Source organism: Silene latifolia, chromosome 7 (assembly GCF_048544455.1).
Source record: "Silene latifolia isolate original U9 population chromosome 7, ASM4854445v1, whole genome shotgun sequence".
Lineage (NCBI taxonomy): Eukaryota > Viridiplantae > Streptophyta > Magnoliopsida > Caryophyllales > Caryophyllaceae > Silene > Silene latifolia.
The window spans coordinates 80,504,037-80,526,905 of NC_133532.1; the positions used below are offsets into that span (position 1 = coordinate 80,504,037).

Genomic DNA, 22,869 nt, shown 5'->3' on the forward strand with positions numbered 1-22,869 from the left:
CCTTAAGCAACTTATCAACTTCCTTCCTCACACCCTCCTTCAATTTCTCATTCAACCATCTCATAGGCTGAGCGGAAGGGGTAAATCCATCGTCAAGTGTGATGCGGTGCATGCATAATCGAGGATCGATTTCCGTGAGATCATCATGCCTATACCCAATGGCTATCTTGTTTGCTTTGAGGACATTTAAAAGTTTTTCCTTTTGAGATGCCATTAGGCTTGCATTAATGATAACAGGGAAGGAGTTTGCCTCATCAAGGTAGGCATACTCGGGGGGGGGGGGGGGGGGGGGTGGTAAGGGTTTGAAATCTACCTTTGGAGGGTTCTTACCCTCATATTCATCAAGGAGTGGTGGTAAGGCCTCATAGTCTTATTCCAAATGCTCCCCTGAGAATTTATCCTTTGCATCTTCAATCACTTCTTATAACATGTCTACTGAATGGACACTCTAAACCATTGGTTGTGACATTGCCCCGATCAAGGAAAGTTCTACAACATTTCCTCCCACTTTGAAAGTGAGCTTCCCTTCCTTAACACTTATGTTGACATCCCTGGTTGCCAAGAAGGGCCTCCCAAGGATAATAGGAGTTTGTTGGTCTTCCTAAATGTCTAGAACCACAATATCCGCCAGAATATGGAAATTGCCCACTTTAACTGGAACATCTTCAATTACACCCATTTGTCTTTGTACCGATCTATCGGCTAGTTTCAAGGTCCTAGAAGTAGGTATCATATCACGCAAAGCAACCTTCCTTGCAATAGAGAGCGGAAGTATGCTAACATTAGCACCAAGATCACGAAGTCCTTCTTGATACTCACATTACCCACTGTTTTGGGTGTACTTTGCGCAAGGCAAAATCAGGTCAGGATAGAGTCGTGTGCGGTTAACTAGCTCTAAGTGGTCTGTTGGTCAGGTCGTCAGGGTTAAAATATAAAGCTGTAAGTATAATAATAATAACAATAATGAGACAAAGAATTTTGTACGTGGAAAACCCATAAATGGGAAAAAACCACGGGCACCAAGTCAGGAGAGGATTTCACTATGTAATTGGGAGAACAATTATATGATAACGACAATGTTTATATTTCTCTACGTATTGTGTATGTGGATATATTCTTCTTCTTGTGTAGACGATGTGTTGCAAATGTCTTCAAAGTATTCCTTATATAAGCTTCAGTTGAACGGCTGCCTGAAGCCAGAATTAATGCGGATTATTCTCCATAATTGTCCATAATAATTTTCAATATTTCTCCCTTAATTACTGCATTTACTGCGAGATCTTTTCATTCTATGCTGCGCATATATTCCGTTTATAATATAAGCTCCTGGTCTGATATCGTCCTGATATTTTGACCGTTATCCTCTCCATGGCCTGGCGCCTATCTTCTTGTGTCCTGATAGCCTGACGTCCTCACAGCCTGGTAGTCAGGTTTAGATGAGATACTGATCAGGGAGGTCTGCGGATTTCCAGGCCTAACAATTGCCTCTTATCTCCTTATTTTCAGTGTGTCAGGACGAAAATGAGGAGATAACCTTAATCTTGGAAAAATTACCCAACGGTTAAGTTATGCCTAGTCAGTTCCTGTAACGGCTACTTACTGCACTTTATGACGCGTGTGACTTTTACTACAACTTCCTTAATGATTATCCATTTTCTTGCGGTTGAAACCCTAATTTAATCCACTATAAAATATCTGCTTGCTTCATTGAGTTGAACTCCACCAAAATAATCTTTCTTATTTCTCTCTTAATAATCTTTCTCTCTAACTTCCTTAATTCCCAGTTCTTCAATCTTCAATTAATCTTCATAATTTCTCAAATATGACCGCAAAAAAGAAGTCTACCAGGTCAGCGGCTCCTGTAACCCCTCCCTCTCAGAATCCTAAGGAAACTTCTTCTGAGAATTTGCCTATTTCTTCCGCTGCTCAACCTTCCATGATTGATAGGCCGAGTGATTCTCCATTGGAGATGATCTCAATTTTTCATGGTAATTTCCAGTTCAAGCCTACGAAGGCTTTGAAGGATGATCAGTGTCTTGCAAATCGTTTGAAGCCTGAGTTTGAGAAGGTGTTAAAGGATAAGGGGATCAACCCTGCTGATGATGAAGTCTGGATCTCTGAGAATTCTCCTATCAGGGCCGACTAGGCTTGTCCTTGTTGGTTCTGCATTCATAACTGGGCTTTCAGGGCAGGATGTATGCTTCCCTTTTCCCCTCTTATGGTTGAGGTTATTAAAGAGATTGGTGTTCCATCTTATCAGCTCATGCCTATGGTGTGGAAGGTTGTGTGTTCCATTGATTATTTCTGTAAAAAGCACAATATCTCGTTTTCCCTTGATGATCTGAAGGCTTGTTATGCTGTCAAAACCAATAGTCATAGACATATAAGTTTTAAGGTCAGGGCTTCTACTACTCCTCTTTTGAGCAATCGGGATAGAGGCCATGATAAGGGCTGGGCTTCTGGGTACATGTTTGTCAGTACCAATTCTGTGGGTCCTGACCTAGCGTATTTAAATTACGAAGCTTGTGTTGCTGGTGAGTTTCTTTCTTTTATCCTGCATGTTTTACTTGTTAGTAAAAAATGAAATGAAATTCATATTGAATTATACCTTTTATGCTTGTGATTGATGAGTAGGTTACTAAAACTGAGTATCCTACTGCCAATATTTCTGCTTTCCTTGCTATTCCTCCTTTGGAGAGGTCTTGGCCTCTCTGTTATGGGGTTGGCCATCTCCCTCGTTGTTTGAAGGCGGATGGTGCCATCAGTGCGGCTAAACCTTTTGGGGCCTTTAGTGCTACTACCTCAGGCAGTAAGTCTATCTTGATTTCTTTTTATCTTTTTTTTTCTTTTAACTTTGGCTTCCTGGTGATGTTTAGTTTATATTGCTAATATAGTGTTTTGTGTTGTAGCCACTAGGTCATCTACTCGCCTTGCCAGGTTTGGTATGGCTGACCTTTCAGCTAGGCTGGCTAAGATCAAGGAGGAAGGTTCCTAGGGAAGCGGAGATGCTGAACCTGTTATAGATTTGACTGAGCAGCCTTATGCTCCCAAGGTCACTACTGTACCTGCTGCCCCTGCTGAAACAAGTTCAGCAGCCCAAAAAAGGAAAATTGAAGATGTTGTCATTTCTGCCCCAGTCAGGGAAGTGAAGGCCAAGGTGCACAATATGGAGGCTGCCAGGGTGAAAATCAGGGATTATGCTGCTTCCAGATCAGATGTCATGCTCACCCTTGACCCTGTTGAAACTGCTACTCAGGCGGTTGCTTCAGTGGATCATTCAGTCAGCCTTTTGGCGGGTACGCTGGCTGCTGTAATAGAGGTAGGCTGGAACAATTTTAATGTGTATTTTTTTTGGGTAGTTTTTATTATTGGGGTATATTAATCATATTCTTCTTCCTATTTCTAGTCAGGGTGCTGCGACCTGTCTTCATAACGCATATCAGGCTACTTCTTTGGTAGCCAGGATTGATCTGATGAGATCAGATTATGATAGTCAAGTCCGATTTGGATTTTACACGAGAGCCGACTGGCTGTTAAAGCTGTTGACTTGGTGAGGGCGCAGGCTGAGAGAGATGCTGCTAAGGCTGAGGCAGTTTCAAGTAAGCGGCTTTTGTAGGAAGCTTTGGATAGGAATGAGGAGCTCACCAAGGAGAGGGATGACCTGGAGTTCAAGCTAGATGATGCTTCCCTCTAGTTCTATATTAAGGGGACGGCTGCTGCTATGTCAGAGCCTGTCGAGGCCAGGGCGAAGTGGAACCTTGAAGCTGAGATGGCTTTTGCTGCTTCAAAGTATCCTGACCTGCATAACATGGGAAATAAATAGGAGGTTGACTCTCCAGGGGAGCAGGATGTTGATGCTGATCCGGCTAAGAGTGGGAGTGCCGATACTGTTTCTAAGGAGAAGCAGTAATTTGATTTAGTTGGTATTTGGCCCATCCAGAGGGGATGTCCCTGGGCGAACAATTTTTTATTCTTCTGTCTTTGTCCAAGTCAGGGAGACTATCCCTGGCCTTTATGAATGTTTTGGTGCCTTTGCCCCAGGGTGTAAGGGCTTTATTAATGTAGGCATGGTGGCCTTTTTTTGGCTGATTTTGCTTTTGACTTTGCTTGGGTCTGTGAGTTGCATCCTGTTGGGCCTGTTTAGACATCCTGCATATCATTTTTGTTTTATCTTGTTATTTCATGAGTAATTCAACCAAGTATAGTTTTTTGCTATAATGGTTGAAGAGGTGGGAAAACCGGCCGGTCCGGAGGGCTTATGTCCTCTGCCTAGTTGGAGGGCTTGGTATTCGGCCTGTCAGGAGGGCATTTAGACTATGTGGTTGGGAGAGATCACCTTTGCACCTGTCTTGCTGTGTCCAGCCGGTTCTAATTAGTGGCAGTAAACCTAGGCAGGTCAGGCAATTATTTCATGCCTGATTGGTCCTGACATTTACTGTATATGGTGGTGGTTACCAACTCGTCAGGCACAGTCAAGTGCAAATTTTTGTTTCAGAAATATATAGTAGAGTAGCCCTCAATCCTGAATATTTATGCATATAATCATTTATCATGTATAATTGTTCAGGATTCAAGAAGTAAAATAAATGGGTTAGTTGAATATATATATATTAGTTGCATACAAAGCATGTAAAACACGTAGTTTCTCAGGTAGCATGTCAGGTTGAGTAGTGATTGAATTTATACCTGATTGTGGCCTGATCTGATCTTTACATATAGAATAATTTTAAATGGGTTACATTCCATGATCTTGGGATCATTTCTCCTTCTAATATTTGGAGCTTGTATGCTCCTTGTCCAACAATTGAATCAATCAAGTAAGGGCCTTCCCATGTGGGGGCCAACTTGCCTGCTGATTTTTCTTTTTTATTCGGAAAAACTTTGCGTAAGACGAGGTCTCCTTCCCTGAAAACTCTGATTTTGACATTTTTGTTGTAAGTCCTGGCAACTACTTGTTGGTATGATGCCATCCTAATTTTGACAGCATCTCTTAGTTCTTCTGTTAGAACTAGGTTATCTTGCATGAGGTCTCGGTTTGCTTCAATATTGTTCAGGTTGTACCTTGATGTTGGCACCCGTACTTCTGCAGGAATGATAGCTTCACAGCCATACACCAAAGAATAAGGTGTTTGGCCTGTTGATGTCTTTGGAGTTATCCTGTCTGCCCATAGTACTAATGGAAGTTATTCAGCCCATCTGCCTCGTCTTCTTTTTAGCTTCTTTTTTAGGCAGCTTATGACTACCTTATTGCTTGATTCAGCCTGGCCATTGGCTTTTGGATATCCAGGGGTTGACGTTACCAGGTTGATATTCCATTCTTGGCAAAATGCTTGGGTCCTTTTCCTTACAAATTGAGTTCCATTATCACATACTATTTCTGATGGGACTCCATATCTGCATATGATGTTTGTCCTGATGAAGAATATTACTTTTTTTTTCGGTTACTTGCCTGAAAGAGTCAGCCTCAATCCATTTGGAGAAGTAATCAGTCATAGCCAACATGAATACTTTTTTTCCTGGAGCTACGGGCAATTTTCCCACAATATCCATGCCCCACTTTATGAACGGCCAGGGTGCGGAAATTGAACGGAGGAGTTCAGATGGCTGATGTATGATTAGTGCATGAATTTGGCAGGCTTCGCATATTGAAGAGTATTCGGGCAGTCAGCCCTCAGTGTAGGCCAGTAGTAGCATGTCCTGAGAACTTTACTTGCCAGGATTTTTCCTCCTTTGTGGTTGCCACAGTGTCCATCGTGTATTTTTTGAAGTACTAGTTTGACTTCGTCAGGCTCCAAGCATCTCAGGTAGGGTCCAGCCTGCGATCTCTTGAACAAAGTGTTATTGATGATAGCATAAGTTAAAGCTCTAATTTTAAAGGCCCTTGCCTCATGTCTGCCCTGAGGCAGTATTCCTCGGAGAAACAAATCATAATAGTGTTTAGTCCAAGAGTTATTATCCTGATTGACAGGATTGACTTGTTCAGGTTTGCTGATGGCTGGCTCTAATAAATGAACAATTGGTAGTTTGTCGAAGACTGTAGGGGTAAAATTTTAACCTAAGCTGGCCAAAGCATCAGCCTGGGTGTTCAGGTCTCTTCATATTTGATCTATGTCAAATAAAGCAAATTTAGCGGCAAGGTTTTTTCATATTCTAAATACGAAATCATTTTTGCATCCTTAGCCGTATAAATTCCCTTTATTTGATTAACATTTAGGAGTGAATCAGTTTTTACCTTTAGGTTTTGAACACCGAGGTCTAGACATACCTTTAAGCCTTCTATCAGGGCTTCATATTCTGCTTCGTTGTTCGTAGCTTTGAACTCACATCTTACAGCCTGTGCTATCATATCTCCCTGTGGTGATTTGAGCACTAATCCTAACCCTGTCCCCCTGGCGTTGGATGCCCCATCTATGAATAGGGTCCATTCTTGGTCTGGGGTTTTATTTTCTAGTTGGTTGACCTCTTTTATCAGGTCCGGTTCCAGGTTAGGGCTAAAGTCAGCCACAAAGTCTGCTAGGGGCTGCGATTTAATCATTGCCCTGGGTTCAAAGGAGATATCGTATGGGCTAATCTGTACCGACCATTTGGCCATCCTGCCTGATAGTTCAGGCTTACGTAGGACATACTTTATGGGTAAATTTGTCCTGACTATATTGGGGTGACTTTCAAAATAAGGTCGCAGTTTAGTACATGACATAATCAAAGCTAAAGCATATTTTTCAAGTAATCCATACCTCAACTCATCATCTAGCAGGTTTTTACTTACATAGTAAACTGGATGTTGCTGACCATCCTGTTCTTTCACTAAGACTGCGCTGACCGCTATGTCAGTGACAGACAAGTATACTGAAAAGGGTTCTCCCTTCTATGGCTTAGCCAGTAAGGGTGGAGATGATATGTAGGATTTTAGATCTTGAAAGGCTGTCTCGTGTTCATCCGTCCACTGAAACTGATTATTCTTTCTGAGGAGGTTGTAAAATGTTTTGCACCTCTTGGAGGATCTTGATATGAAACGATTCAAGGCACCTACTCGGCCTATCAATTTTTGGATATCCTTGACAGATTTTGGTGACTGCAGTTCCAGGATAACTTTTATTTGTTCAGGGCTGGCTTCTATGCCTCTCTTTGTGACCATATATCCAAGAAATTTGCCTAGAGAAACTCCAAAGTGGCATTTTGCGGGGTTGAGTTTCATATTGTATTTTTCTAATATCTCGAACACTATTTCAAGATGTTTTACATGATCTTCTGCATTTTTGGATTTCACCACCATGTCGTCTATGTACACCTTCATGATGTCACCTATTTGGTCTTTAAACATCATGTTGACCAGGCGCTGGTACGTTGCCCCTGCATTCTTCGGGCCGAAAGGCATGGCAGTGTAACAGTATATTCCTCGGTCTGTAATGAATGCAGTACTCTCCTGGTCAGCAGGGTGCATCTTTATTTGATTGAATCCAGTGGAAGCATCCATGTGTTGGAATATGTGTCCTCTGACAATAATGCGATCACGACTGTTGACCATAATGATCACATGTTTAAATCTCATTATAAAGAATACAATTGGGAATTAATATTGTTACTGTCAACTGGTCAACATATATCGGTAATGATTGGCTGACTAGAGTTTGACATTACTGTCGTGCGACGGTGGTGATCAGTTGACCCCCAAGGTCATACCTATAGGGCAACACTCTTAATTGATTATTTAATTAATCGTATAATGTTACGAGTTAATTAAATTACTTGAAAATTGACGGACGATTTTGGAAGTAAAATTTACGTATCAAATTGAAATGTGATTAAATGTGATACGGTCTGAGTAATTGAATTGTATCATTACTCGGATGAAATTATTGTTTAAAGAAACAATCGAAATTGAATGAATTATTATAAATACAATCTGTTGTGATTTATAAATGGTAAAATATTTTGGCACAAGTAATTATGAAATTACTAAGTCGATTTTTGTATGTGACGTATTTTTATTAATACGTTGATTTTTAATATGTTAAAAATACATAACAAATTTATGTCACATATGACATGTGACATATTGACAATTGACAAAAATAATATGGAATCCATATTATCAAGTGGGCCGAAAATTAGAGGGTTTTTAAGCTAATTATATGTTGATTGTAATTAGTGGAGGGCATGATGATTACCCTAGTCACTAGCCATGCAAGCCTATTGTTTTATTGTGAAGAACAATTTTTCCATGCATTGGCTCCCCAAAATCCCTCCTCTTACACGGTTTTAAGAAGACAAAACCCATGATGGTTTTTTCTATAATTTTTACCTAATAATATACAAAATGTTGTAAATTATTTTCATTCATTCACTCATCCAAAATTAGTATTCTAGAGAGAATAAAAATCCTCCTCTTCTTCTCTCTAAAACCGAAATATTTAAGTGTTTTATAAATATCTTGGTTCAATTTTCTACTAGATTAATATTATACTAGTACTTATAATATTAATTTGAATTAAAAGAAAGCTTTGGGTATTAATCCTAAGGAGAGATCCTACACTTGGATCTTGTTCTTCCATATTAGGAAAGCTCAAGAACAAAAGAAAAGGAGATTTCTTTTGTGCCCAATAAAACCGAAATCACCAATGTAAAAACATGATTTCTCCTCTATTTTTTTTTATATTGTTTGCATGCACAAAATCCGTATTTAATTTTATGACAAATTAATTTTCGACATATATGAGTATGTTAGTATGTATAAAGATCTACATTTCCCTTCAATTGGTATCAGAGCCACGGTTGCATGCACATGCAAATCGGTTAAAAGTTTTTCCGAGTTATAAGAATAACAAATAAAACTTGTAAAATTTGTGTTATTATGATATATCACGAAATTAATTCATGCATGTTAATATTTCTGGTCCTAAAATGTTTTAGGATATTTTGGTTAATTTTACGGATTTTTATTGTTCATATTTTACAATAATGGCATTTAAATATGATTTTATGAGTAAAAATGTCATTTTTGGTCTAAAATTAGCTATACTTCGAATTTTCAGTTGATTTTTGGATATGTTGTCACATATATTATTTTGAGATAACCGGTAAATTTTCATAATTTTTGGACTTGTTATGCTCGAAAAATGAATTTTTCATTATTAAATTCGGATTTAGGTGAAAAATAGGTTAATATGAGTTAAATTTCGAATCTGGTCATAGAAATTTAATATGTTGTCACATGCAATTTTACAAGATGTGTGTAAAATAATTGGCTATAAATAAGTCTTTTTGCATGATTTATGGATTTTTGAAGAAAAATAGCATAAATAGTGACATTATTAGTGGAAAATTAATAAAACATAATCTATGACTTAGGAAAAACGTCTAATGTTGCATTTTATTATCTTTTTCAGATCTAAAATTGAAAAGTTAGTGAAAATAATTTTTCCATGTTCTTATGATTATTTTATTAAAAATCGACAAACCGCAACATTGTTTTTCCGGAAATATTTCGAAATTATTAACCTAAGATTTTGAACATTATGAGTGTCATGGTATTTTTCCAGAATGTTCATGAATTTAAATTTCAAATTTTGAATTTATTTGAAATTTTGTGATTTATTTGAAGTTTATGGCTTATTTTTGTAATTTTTGGTCCTTTTATGAACAATTTTGTAAATTTGGGTTAATTATGGTCAAACTATTAGTGAAGACTAAATTTTGAGTCCTAAGAGGTTAGGGTAATTAACTTATGCATAAATATGAGTTTATGTATTTTTGTGATTATAAAATGTTGAAATCACGCAAATCCGTAAAAACCGAGTAATATACGATATTGGCTAATTAAAGGCGATTTAGCATAAAATTGAGCATGTTCATACATATTATAATGCTGCATTTTTCCTTTATGATTGTCATAATTTTAATTTATGTAATTTTGAATTATGTAATTTTACTTAGTATGGCCTTAGATTTTAATTGGTATTTCCCGAAATGTATGGGAATATCGATTCGGTTGTAATTTTTATTGTGATCTCGTATCACCGTTTTGTAATTTAATAGATTTATTTTTATTTTATTTACAAATGTATAATAGGAAATTATGTAATTTATTATGTAATTTTATTCATTCCGGAGTTCCCAAAGACGGATTTCTTCAAGAATGGCGATACATAAAGACGGTGTTACCTCGAGATGCGTGCCATAACCGAAGATCAAGGGACCAATGGAGTTGGTTTCCGAATATGTAATAGTTAAATAGTTTTTCTATTTTAGGAAAGGCCATACTAGGATTTATTTATCTTTATGCTTGCATTTTATTTTATTTCACATGCATCGCGAAATCGCCATAACTAAAACATGCATCCTTATCTTATCGAGTTTATCGACCGTGTCAATTAAAATTATCGTAGTTCACCGCTTTAGTTCACTTAAAACGTGATAGATAATAAATTGACATGACCTCTCGCTAAAACAATTAATTGAGACATAGCCTTACCAAATAGTAGAAACCATGAAAACCTATTTCGCGAGGGAGTGCGCTCGGCCCCACCGGGGTACAAACCTTGTTACGTAGGGGAAGTGGGTGATGAATGTTAATCCACCGAATTCATGTTGATAAGGGATGTATCGGCCACACCGTGCCCAAGTTAATGTGGGTTTGGATCATGGACACATTTATTCGAAATTTGGATTGAACTCAACAAAAGTTTTTGATAAGGGATGTATCGGCCCTACCGTGCCCTTGTCGGATGTGTTTTGGGCTAAAGATAATTGTTAATGTAATATTATCGACCAAGAGTTCTAAAAGTAGAATCGATTAAACGTTAATCCACCAAGTTGTATTGATAAAGGATGAATCGGCCCCACCGTGCCTAAGTCGATATGAATTTGGGTCTTGGAATCATTTATCTAGTTGGGTAGAGGTCACTAGAAAAATGCATAAAACTTGTTTAAATCATACATTTTTACGAGTATTATTAAAACGACAATTGTTTTACTCCTTATATTTTGTTTTGTAGACCACTTCTTTTTCATAACAAATGGCAACATCAACACCAACTCCTAATGCCACACCTCTCGCTAGTTCGTCATGGCTCCGATCCTTTATGGATCGATGTAAACTTGAAAAGAATGGGTCAAATTTCTCCGAATGGGATGCCCAACTCAAATTAGCCGCCGAAGGTGACGACAAGCTTCGTTACCTTACCGAGGCCTCTCCACCCGAACCATCCACTAGGTCCACCGCGACCACTAGGGAAGCATATGAGGCTTACCAAAAGGAGTCCGCCGCAATGAAAAATGTCTTAATATTTGCGATGGAGGCGGACCTCCAAAGGAGAGCCTTTAAAATGGGCAATGCTAATGAGATTTACTCCAAACTTGTGACCATGTTTTCACAAACTCCGCGGATCGTCCAATATGAGGCGGCCGCGACATTCTTTGATCTCGACTTCAAAGAGGGCCAAAAGGTTAGCCCTCATGTGCTCAAACTCATGGAGCTTGTCGAGACCTTGAAAATTCAAAAGGTTGAAATCCCCAAAGAACTCATCGTAGATAGGATTCTACACTCCTTGTCCAAAGTCAAGGCATATGTGCAATTCCGGGTGAATTTCAACATGCAAGACAAGGATGTGTCTCTTGAGGAGTTGCACAAGTTACTTGTGCAAGGCGAAAGGGACATGGGGTTAAATGTGAACCCTCCCAAGGATGTGCTTAACATAAGCACTAAAAGTAAGGGGAAGTTCAAGAAGAATGGGAGAAAGGGCAAGAAGCTAGCTCCCACATTCACCAAAGCTAAGCCTAATGAAGCTATCACCTCAAAAGTCAAGAAGGGTCCTTTTGATAAATGCTATTATTGTAATGGCATGGGACATTGGAAAAGAAATTGTTCCAAATACCTTGGTGATATCAAAGCTGGAAAGATCACTCCAGTAGGTAAATGACTATCCTTCTTTTATGTTTCTAATTCAACTATGGTATTATGATGCAAAGTTGTGATAATGTATCTCCCTTTTTATTGTAAATAGGGCCTCCACCAAGCAAAGACAAGGGAAAGGAAAAGCAAGCATGAGAAACCATCACGAAGATAGGGATAGCTTTTATGGAGCTTTGCTTTTCATTGTCTTACTTTAATTTATGTTTTGGATTTTTAGAACTTTAAGTTTCCATGTTTGACATGGAAAGGTATTTTGGATAATGGTTTGTATTTTGGATGATGGTGACTTGGTTTGCAACCCAAGTCACCCGTTTTATCATTTATCCTTTTATGTTCTAAAATTCATCTTTAAATGCTTGCACTTTGAAACATAAGATTAGTCACTTAAAGTGATCTAATAGACAAATATAATGACGGGTTTCATTATATGTCCACATGCTTAAGGCTTGTGTATGATCATTTATAAAGCGATTTTAAGTCTATGAACTCTCTTAAAGGAATGTCAATCACCAAGAACACATATGAAATCAATAACCATTAGTCTATCTATGAGATAGTTCTCCTTATACTTCAACATCATTATTTGTGTCTCATATGCTATCTTTGAATCTATAGAGTATTTATTCTAAAGATAGAGTGGGAGAAAAATGAGGACACAACACACAAGACGAAATAAAATTGTGTACTTGTGTAAATGAAGATCTACGCAAGAGAGAATGATTTGAATGAAGATATATCTATTTACATAGTATGCCGAATAGATGAGATCTATGGTCTCAAGTTAGTTCTATATGACTAAAGAGACCAAGTGAAGTAATCATAAGAGTATATTCTCAAGATAACTACACGAGGAGACCAAAAGAAAGTTTTGGAAGAAAAATGACTAATGTAAAGTCTTAACAAGTTTTTGACTAATTTTATGAAATATTTGACCAATAGTTTCAACCTTGAGATTTACTTAAGAGCCTAAATGAATCATAGTAACATACTAGTTATGATCGAGTTGCAAAGATTGATATACCGATATCTTCAATGGCCAAAGTTTTAACCACGCAAATGTCGTTGCTTAACCTCACTATGAAATGGTTAAACCTCCTTGAAAAAGGGTATTTGCGAAGGACATATTCTAGATATTGTTTATATTTTTGAATAATGACATTACTACACATCATTATGACATGAGTGTGTTGGAGATTTAAAAATCTCTTTCTGTAAGGTTTAAGATGAGACCACTTCAAAATCGGTACTTTGAAAGGATATGATGGGAACATATATGGTTTTATCCTAATAACTTGGCAATGCAATTTATATTTCAATTCTTGAATAAATTCTCATGTGAAGACATGGAATTTAGTGGGAGCTATCATCCTTTGAATTTTTACGACTCATCACTCATTAAAGAATAACGAGCTAATACCTTCTTTCATAAATAAGCTTTTGAGTTTTCAATTCTGGATGAAAATGGACAATGATGAATCCAATTACATTGAGAGGTATTGGATTTGTATTAAGATATACTCATTGTATCAACATACACATAGGTTATTCATATGAATGAAAATGGGATTACCATTAGCAGTCATGGTAGTTCATTGAACCTAAGAACGGTTGGTCTCATGATTATTAGCTACTAATGTTTCCGCCATTAGAATAATCATGCACGTGTCCAATTATGAATCATATGCATCAGAGCATGATGATCATTGGTAAGCCATAATAGAAACGTCATGAATTTTCGAATAGAATCCGATGAGCGATTTCAGTGTTTGACGGGATGTTCCATTGTGTGTCAAGAGGTTGCACATATTATAGAAAATCCGAGCACATATGAGGATTTATGAGAATCCCAATTATTTCAAGCCTAGAAAGAGAAATGAGAAGTTTTGGAAAGATGCTTGGTTGAATAAGAGGTTATTCAAAATAATCTTTCCTAGTTAAGCCAGGACTTGTGAGAAGTGCCAAGCTGATAATCTTGTCAATTGTTACAAGATTCTACAAAACATATACCTAGTGCATTGTGTGTGGATGGAATACTTGATCAGTACAAGTTATATCATTCATCACAAATTCGTTCGTTATGTGATAGTCGATAAGAAAGTTCTTTCAAGTTAAAGAACCGAAACCAAGGTCGGGAACCTTGATGTGTACTTGGTAAGATTCATGCTATAAGAAAAAACATGAATGCAAAGGAAATTGCAAGTGTAAGAAGTTTGAACACATGGACACATGGGATGTTAAACTTCTATTGCAATCAATAAGTGTTTACACTGACAATATACATCACAAGGTTGTAATATGATATTGACTACCCGAGTGTGATGTCGACATTTGTCGTTTGAGTTATTATTAACTCACCTTGTACATTATTATATCCAAACGGGTTGTAGAGACAATTGAACCCCGTTAAAGTGAACATGGATTAACATTGTAATTGCCCATAGTTACTTATATGAGGTGACGTCTCGAAGTGACTAGAGTATGATGCGATTGATGGCAAGTTCAAGTGCCATAGAGTCATGTGAGATGACTAGTCGATCACATAGGCAGACTGTTAGGAACATTTTGTCGGGCCTAATGACCGCTTATAGAGTTCTGGCAAATTTATATAGCCTGGTCGTGGCGAGAGCTACTATAGTATTCAAATGAGTCGATTCTTTTGACTAAAGACTATTCTCCTAAGATGGCACAGTTTCAGATTAACTTTGATTTGTGTTACTACGACCTTCGTAAATGGGGTCAAATGGGCATATTTTGGGTTATGATGGCTGTGGCTAGTCGAAGGGAATGAGTGCGATAGGAATTGTCCACCCCTAGTCAGGGTTATAACAATATCTCAGGGCCACTCGAGGAGTAATGAACTGGAAATGCGTGGCCACGCTCGGAAAGTATCTATGATAGATAAGTCCGGTCCATCAGTTATTCTCCAGATCGAGGAAACCACTCTCGATATGATCACTTGCAAGTACGACCTGAAAGACACCTTGCATTGAGTGGGAGATAGTAATAGGACAAGAGAATTGGTGACGCACACTTGTCGAGGACAAGTGGGAGATTGTTGGAATATGTGTCCTCCGACAATAATGCGATCACGACTGTTGACCATAATGATCACATGTTTAAATCTCATTATAAAGAATACAATTGGGAAGTAATATTATTACTGTCAACTGGTCAACATATATCGGTAATGATTGGCTGACTAGAGTTTGACATTACTGTCGTGCGACGGTGGTGATCAGTTGACCCCCTAGGTCATACCTATAGGGCAACACTCTTAATTGATTATTTAATTAATCGTATAATGTTACGAGTTAATTAAATTACTTGAAAATTGACGGATGATTTTGGAAGTAAAATTTACGTATCAAATTGAAATGTGATTAAATGTGATACGGTCTGAGTAATTGAATTGTATCATTACTCGGATGAAATTATTGTTTAAAGAAACAATCGAAATTGAATGAATTATTATAAATACAATCTGTTGTGATTTATAAATGGTAAAATATTTTGGCACAAGTAATTATGAAATTACTAAGTCGATTTTTGTATGTGACGTATTTTTATTAATACGTTGATTTTTAATATGTTAAAAATACATAACAAATTTATGTCACATATGACATGTGACATATTGACAATTGACAAAAATAATATGGAATCCATATTATCAAGTGGGCCGAAAATTAGAGGGTTTTTAAGCTAATTATATGTTGATTGTAATTAGTGGAGGGCATGATGATTACCCTAGTCACTAGCCATGCAAGCCTATTGTTTTATTGTGAAGAACAATTTTTCCATGCATTGGCTCCCCAAAATCCCTCCTCTTACACGGTTTTGAGAAGACAAAACCCATGATGGTTTTTTCTATAATTTTTACCTAATAATATACAAAATGTTGTAAATTATTTTCATTCACTCATCCAAAATTAGTATTCTAGAGAGAATAAAAATCCTCCTCTTCTTCTCTCTAAAACCGAAATATTTAAGTGTTTTATAAATATTTAGGTTCAATTTTCTACTAGATTAATATTATACTAGTACTTATAATATTAATTTGAATTAAGAGAAAGCTTTGGGTATTAATCCTAAGGAGAGATCCTACACTTGGATCTTGTTCTTCCATCTTAGGAAAGCTAGAGAACAAAAGAAAAGGAGATTTCTTTTGTGCCTAATAAAACCGAAATCACCAATGTAAGAACATGATTTCTCCTCTATTTTTTTTTATATTGTTTGCATGCATAAAATCCGTATTTAATTTTATGACAAATTAATTTTTGACATATATGAGTATGTTAGTATGTATAAAGATCTACATTTCCCTTCACCATGAATGTCAGCAACTCATGGCCTGCTATGGTGTCTACCATGTCATCAATATGTGGCAAGGGGAATGGATCTTTGGGACAGGCTTTGTTCAGGTCAGTGTAGTCTACACAGACTCTCCATTTTCCATTCTTTTTCTGCACAACAACTACGTTAGCCCCCCACTCAGGGTACATTACTTCCCTGATCATTCCCATATCCAAGAGTTTCTCTACTTCCTCGTTAATTATGGTATTTCTTTCAGCTTAAAAGATGGGTCAACATTGAGTTTATGCGTAATTATATCAGCGCTAATTCCAGCCATATCAAAATGTGACCAACCAAACCAAGATGATTTATTTTTAAGGAACTTTACCAGTTCAGGCCTGACGCTATTTGGGGCGTCAGATCCTACTAAAACATACCTATTAGGGTACTCAGGGTCTAGGATTACCTGATATGTTTCCATTCTGGGAGGTGCTACATAAGTGCTCCTGACAGGGTACTGTAACTGCTATGCAAGGGACTTACCTGCCTTGGAAGGCTTCAAGGCTGTTGTGTAGCATTCCTGGGTTGTCTTATGATCCCCTTTGATTGTGGATATGCCCCAGTCTGTTGGTATCATGATAAACTGATGATAGATTGACGGTACGGCCTTGACATTATGAATCCAGGGCCTACCCAAGATCACGTTGTAAGATGATAGGCAATCAAGGACTCCAAATTTCTCATAAGATGAGACTCCTTCCACGTAGGTTGAGAGGTGGATTTCTCCTTGGGTGGTCCTGGTTTCGCCACTGAATCCTACTAGGACACTGGATTTTTTGGTGATTTGGTCCTCGTTGATCTTCATGGCTTTTAGTACGTTAAGCATGATCAGGTTCAGTAAGCTACCTATGTCTACCAGGATCCTTCTTACTATGGCGGTTCCAATCTGCATAGAAATTACCAGGCCATCATGATGAACATCAGGGATGCCCACCAAGTCACAATCATTGAAAGTGATTATTGGGATATGATCCGGCTTGCAGGGTGATACGGGCCTTGGCGTCCTGGCTATCTTCTTTGCTGCTGAACTTGTCAGGCCGCAAATTTCTGATCCGCCAGATATGAATTTTACTTCATAGATTAGTGGTGGTGGAGGGAGACTACGATCCTGCTGATGCTTCTAATTCTCTTTATCTTGGTTTGCGTTCCTGCCTTTCGTCTTGATCAAGTCTTTCAAGTATCCAGATTTCAGCAGGTAAGCCACTTCTTTCCTCAGGGTGAAACAATCATCCGTGGTGTGTCCAATATCCATATGGAATTCGCACCATTTAGAATTGTCCCTTATGGGGTTGGGATTTTTCGACTTCCTGGGCCATCTGACAGCTGATCCCATGTTTTCAAGTCTCTGGATTAATCCTGCAATATCAACACTGAAGTTATGTTCGGAAATAGGTGGATAAACTTTAACCTTACCTTGATACTCATGAACCAGGTGAACTTCTGATTGATCTGGCCTGGAATATGGAGCAGGCCTATAGTTATTTCCTTTGTTGCTCTTTCTACTACTCCTTTCATGATCCTTTGGTATGCTGGGTGATCCAAGTTTATAGCTTTTATCTTCCTCTAGCCTGATGAAGGCAAGAGTCTTGGCCTGAACGTCCTCGAAGGTGTGGCAGGGATACTTAGTGAGCTCGCTGTACAAGTCACTATATGGTTGCAACCCTTGCCCAAATGCCTCCACTGCTGTCCAACGTCACACCTGGGTATGGATACTTTTTCCTTGTTGAATCTTGCAAGGAATGTCCTGAGAGTTTCATCAGGCTTCTGTGTAACTCGGTAAAGGTCACTGGATTATTTCTCTAACTCCCTGCTACTCGCAAACTGCTGGTTGAAACTGTTGATCAGGTTGGCGAAAGAATGGATGCTCCCAGTTGGCAGGTTGATGTACCATTGCATAGCAGGGCCGGTCAGGGTCGTTCCAAATCCCTTACACATGCAGACTTGTCTAAATTCGCCGGGGATAGATACAGCCAGCATTTTTTGTTTATAAAGAGCCATGTGATTTTGTGGATCCGTGGTTCCATCATAGACCCTCATGGATGGAACTACAAACTTCTTTGGTAGATCTACTTTTTCTATTTCGTCTATGAAAGGCGAATCAGTATAGCTGTCAGGGGCGGCTTCTTCTATGCTGGCAGGTACTCCAGGTATCTTATCAAATTTTTCATTGAGTTTCTTGATCTCCTGAATCACTGCCATCATGATGGCTGCTGCAGATTCATCGGGTTTTCCTTATCATTCTTTGGTTCACCATCACCATCAACATCAATAGATTTAGAACCAATTGGGCACCCAAAACTGGCAAAATCGATATTTTTGATGATTGATGCAAATGGGGTTCCTGGTTGGAATCTAGAGCCTGCTCTTTGAGTTTTTTCTAATTTTTGTTTCAGGGCTGACTCAGATTCTCTTAATTACAGGATTTCTGCTTCAGTTTGGGCTACTTTTCCTTTCAAGCTTTCCAACTCAGCGATTTGCTGGAGAGCTGCGTTCAATTGTTCTTCAACGGTGGGTTGGGCCATTTTTGTAGAATTTTTGAGTTTTTGTGAGATGAGAAAAAAGGATTTAAAGAGCTAGATGCCCCACGGTGGGCGCCAATTATTTTGGGTGTATTTTGCACAAGGCAAAATCAGGTCAGGATAGAGTCGTGTGCGGTTAACTAGCTCTAAGTGGTCTGTTTTTCAGGTCGTCAGGGTTAAAATATAAAGCTGTAAGTATAATAACAACAACAATAATGAGACAGAGAATTTTGTACGTGGAAAACCCTTAAATGGGAAAAACCACGGGCACTAAGCCAGAAGAGGATTTCACTATGTAATTGGGAGAATAATTATATGATAACGACAATGTTTATATTTCTCTAAGTATTGTGGCTGTGGATATATGCTTCTTCTTGTGTAGAAGATGTGTTGCAAATGTCTTCAAAGTATTCTTTATATAAGCTTCAGTTGAACGACTGCCTGATGCCAGAATTAATGCGGATTATTCTCCATAATTGTCCATAATAATTGTCAATATTTCTCCCTTAATTACTGCATTTACTGCGAGATCTTTTCATTCAATGCTGCGCATATATTCCGTTTATAATATGAGCTCCTGGTCTGATATCGTCCTGATATTTTAACCGTTGTCCTCTCCATGTCCTGGCGCCTATCTTCTTATGTCCTGATAGCCTGACGTCGTGACAGCCTGGTAGTCAGGTTTAGATGAGATACTGATCAGGGAGGTCTGCGGATTTCCAGGCGTAACACACACCATGCATGGAATAGAGAAACTACCCGAATCTTGTAGCTTTTCCGGCATGGGATTAAGTAAGACTGTGCTACATTGCCCCCTAAGAGCCACTAGACCATCTCCTCCAATGCTCCTCTTCTTTGTCAAAACATCCTTTAAGAATTTGTTGTAGAGTGGCATTTGTGTCACTACCTCGGTGAAAGTTAATGAAACTTCAAGTTTCTTCAACATATCCAAGAATTTAGAGATTTTTTTCTCCTCATTCATAACTCTACATCTATTAGGAAATGGTATTGGAGGGTTGTAGGTCTTTTCGGAAGTGGAAGCTTGTTTGGTGTTATCCACTTCTTTTGATTCGTTTCTTTTACCTTGGTCTCTTTCAACCACTATTTCTTGGTCTCTTTCAACCACTATTTCCTCCAAAACAAAGTTTTCATCATCTTCAAGATGTTCACTTACCTTTCCCTTCTTAGTGTTGTCAACTCTACTTGTGGGTGAGAGGGGTGGACTCTCTTCATCTTTCATCACGTCCCTCTTCCTTTTCGGTTCATAATACTTGTAAGGATCCTCTAAATCTTTCTTGCTCCTCAAGGTCACCACATGAGCTTGTTGGTGTGGTGGCGGTCCATCCCTAGGATGATAACCTTGAGGAGGCAATGAATGTGGGACTATTTGTGAGGAAGATGGGCTTTGATTGGCCATGTATGAGTCAAATGTCCTTTGATGTGCTTGGACATTGGTGAACTAGGTTTTCAAGTTTTTGAATTGTTGGTCCACTTGAGCCTCTCTTCTCTCGGCTTTTGCATCCATTTCTCTTAGAAATTTCTCAAGAGAGGAGTTGGGGCTTGGTGGTTCAATATATTGTTATTGGTTTTGTTGAGGTGGGTAAGAGTTTTGTTGTTGTTGTTCCCTTTGATGTTGGTTGAAAGGTTGTTGGGATGGAGGGTTTTGTTGTTGTTGGTACCCTTGTTTTTGGTTGAGGTAGTTGTCTCTTTGATGAGGTGGGATGTAGTTGGGGTTGTCATGTTGTCGTTGACCCCGATAGTTGGAGCCTTGACCTTGATTTTGATTGTATTGTCTAGAATGATCGGGCTTTGGTGGAGGCATGTATTGTGGTTGTTGATACGTGGGGTCCAATGGATTCCTTGCATAAGAAAGTTTAGGATCTTGGTTGAGAAAGGCCCCGTGGAAAGTCTCATGGCGTTGATAAGAGACCCTTGGTGCACCTTGCCCTTGAAGAACAAAGCATTCTTGTCGGTCATCTTGTGTAATTTATGAGCAATATTCAATTGTATGCCCCACACCGCCACAATAGTCACAATTCATTTGGGGTGAATAATTTCTAGGAGGAGACCTAGGCTCTTGGACATAGTATACCTTGGAGTGACTAGGTCTGACCTCTTGGACTTTCTTTAATTTCCCTTGTTTCTTTTCCATGTTAAACTCCTCAAACTTCTTGGTCAAGTCATTCAACTTAGCCTTGTACACCGCTTCTATCTTAGAGGGACCATAACTCTTGTATTCCACATCCCTTGCATAGCTACTCTCCATCTCGGAAATATTTTGGATCGTTTCCGTGATTTGAGCACTGTTCATGTTATCGAAATTACTACCGGATGCCGCCACGATCATATCCCGAAACCTTTGTTCAAGAGTTTGGAAAAAGGTTTGGGTGGTCATCCATTTTGGGTTACCATGGTGTGGACAAGATGTGAGGAGATCCCTAAATCATTCCCAAGCTTCACTTAGAGTTTCCATGGGCCTTTGCTTGAAGGTTTAAATCTCATGTCTAATTCTTGCGGTCTTAGACGGTGGGTAGAACTTGTTGATGAAAGTTTTAGATAAAGCCTCCCAAGTGGTAAATGTACCCGGCTCATGAGAATGCAACCACTTCTTAGCGTTGTCTTTCAAGGTGATAGGGAAAAGCATTAGGAGTATTTTCTCTTCGGTTACACCATTATGCTTGATAGAACCTGCTTTCTCCTTGAATGTAGTAAGATGTTGATGCGCATGTTCACTTTTCATCCCATGATATACATCTTGTTGCATGTAATTTATCACATGGTGTCGAAGCTCAAAAGTGTTGCGAGCAAGAGCTCCATAGTCGATTGTCGAACAAACCCGGTTGGGATCTGGCCTATTATAGTATCCCATATGTTGATTTGCCATATCGTCGTTCACAAGGTTATGTCATGGAGATTCGGTGTTGTTGGTATGGATGGAGTATTGTGAGTGTGTTGGTAAGTTTTGTGGAGAATTGATTGGAGAGTTGTTTGGTGGAGAATTGTTAGGTGGAAAATGTAGTGGAATGTAGAGAGGTGATAGGGTGGAAGAAGAGGATGGTGTATTTGGATGATCAATTGTAGAAGTTTGGGTATTTGGTGGGTTAACCAAAGGTGGAGATCTTCGTATTGACGATAGAGCTTGTCTTCGTCTTGCTCGAAATTTTTTCTCGATCTCTCGATCAAGTGGGAAAAGTGGTCCGATATAGCACCTATTAATGCACTTAATAGATGATCAAATAGTCCTAATGCAAAGATTTCACTAGGACAAGGGAGAAAACAAACAACAAATAAAAGAACTAAGCCTAGATGAAAACAAATAATCCTATCCAATATCGCCGTCCCCGGAAACGGCGCCAAAAACTTGTTGTCGACAAATCTTGTATTTGTAACCTCGCAAGTATAACGATAGATCGTCGTAGATGTGAGGGTCGAACCCAAAGGACGGTTGTTATGGTTCTAGGATTGCTTGTCTAGACACTAGTTTAGCTCAAATTAGGAGATTGAGTTGATTTAAACTAACTAAAGGAATTAAACTAAAACAATAGAAAGCCGAATAAAGACTTAAGACAATGGAAGACAATGATTAGGAGAACTAGGATATCGGGTTCACTCATATAGATAAGGAGGGAAATGTAACACCACCACATACCAAGGTACTTTACCAAGGACCAGCCTACCATGAGAAATTGTTACCATCTCGGTTGCCCAAGGTTAGTATATCAAAAGTAACCATTCCGAAACATTTATTATAGTATAAAGTTTAAACGATTACATTATCTCAAACCAAAACAAAAAGAAAGTGTATATGAAATCACAATACAACTGAAACCAAAACAACTACTCGTAATAGTGGAAGCTAGACTCGAAGTGATTACATCCTATCTCGTCCCCGTAGCTAAAGACAACCATCACCTGTCACAATCTGCTCACCATCTCCGAATGGATCACCACAGTTTTACAAAACAACAACGGGGTTAGTTCACTGTATAATTAAGATAAGCAAATTACAATAAAAGCAATGGCAAAAATTCCACAATCATTCTCCGTTCCCAATCATGTATTATAACTGACTACACACTTAAGTGT

General features: G+C 38.5%; 1 non-coding gene across 1 annotated transcript; it reads left to right on the forward strand.

Annotated features, from left to right (window-relative positions):
* The first annotated feature begins 21,188 nt into the window (after positions 1–21,188).
* On the forward strand, positions 21,189–21,295 carry LOC141593243 (small nucleolar RNA R71). Its single transcript, XR_012521345.1, has one exon. It is a non-coding gene; the product is annotated as a small nucleolar RNA R71 (small nucleolar RNA).
* The last annotated feature ends 1,574 nt before the right edge of the window (positions 21,296–22,869 follow it).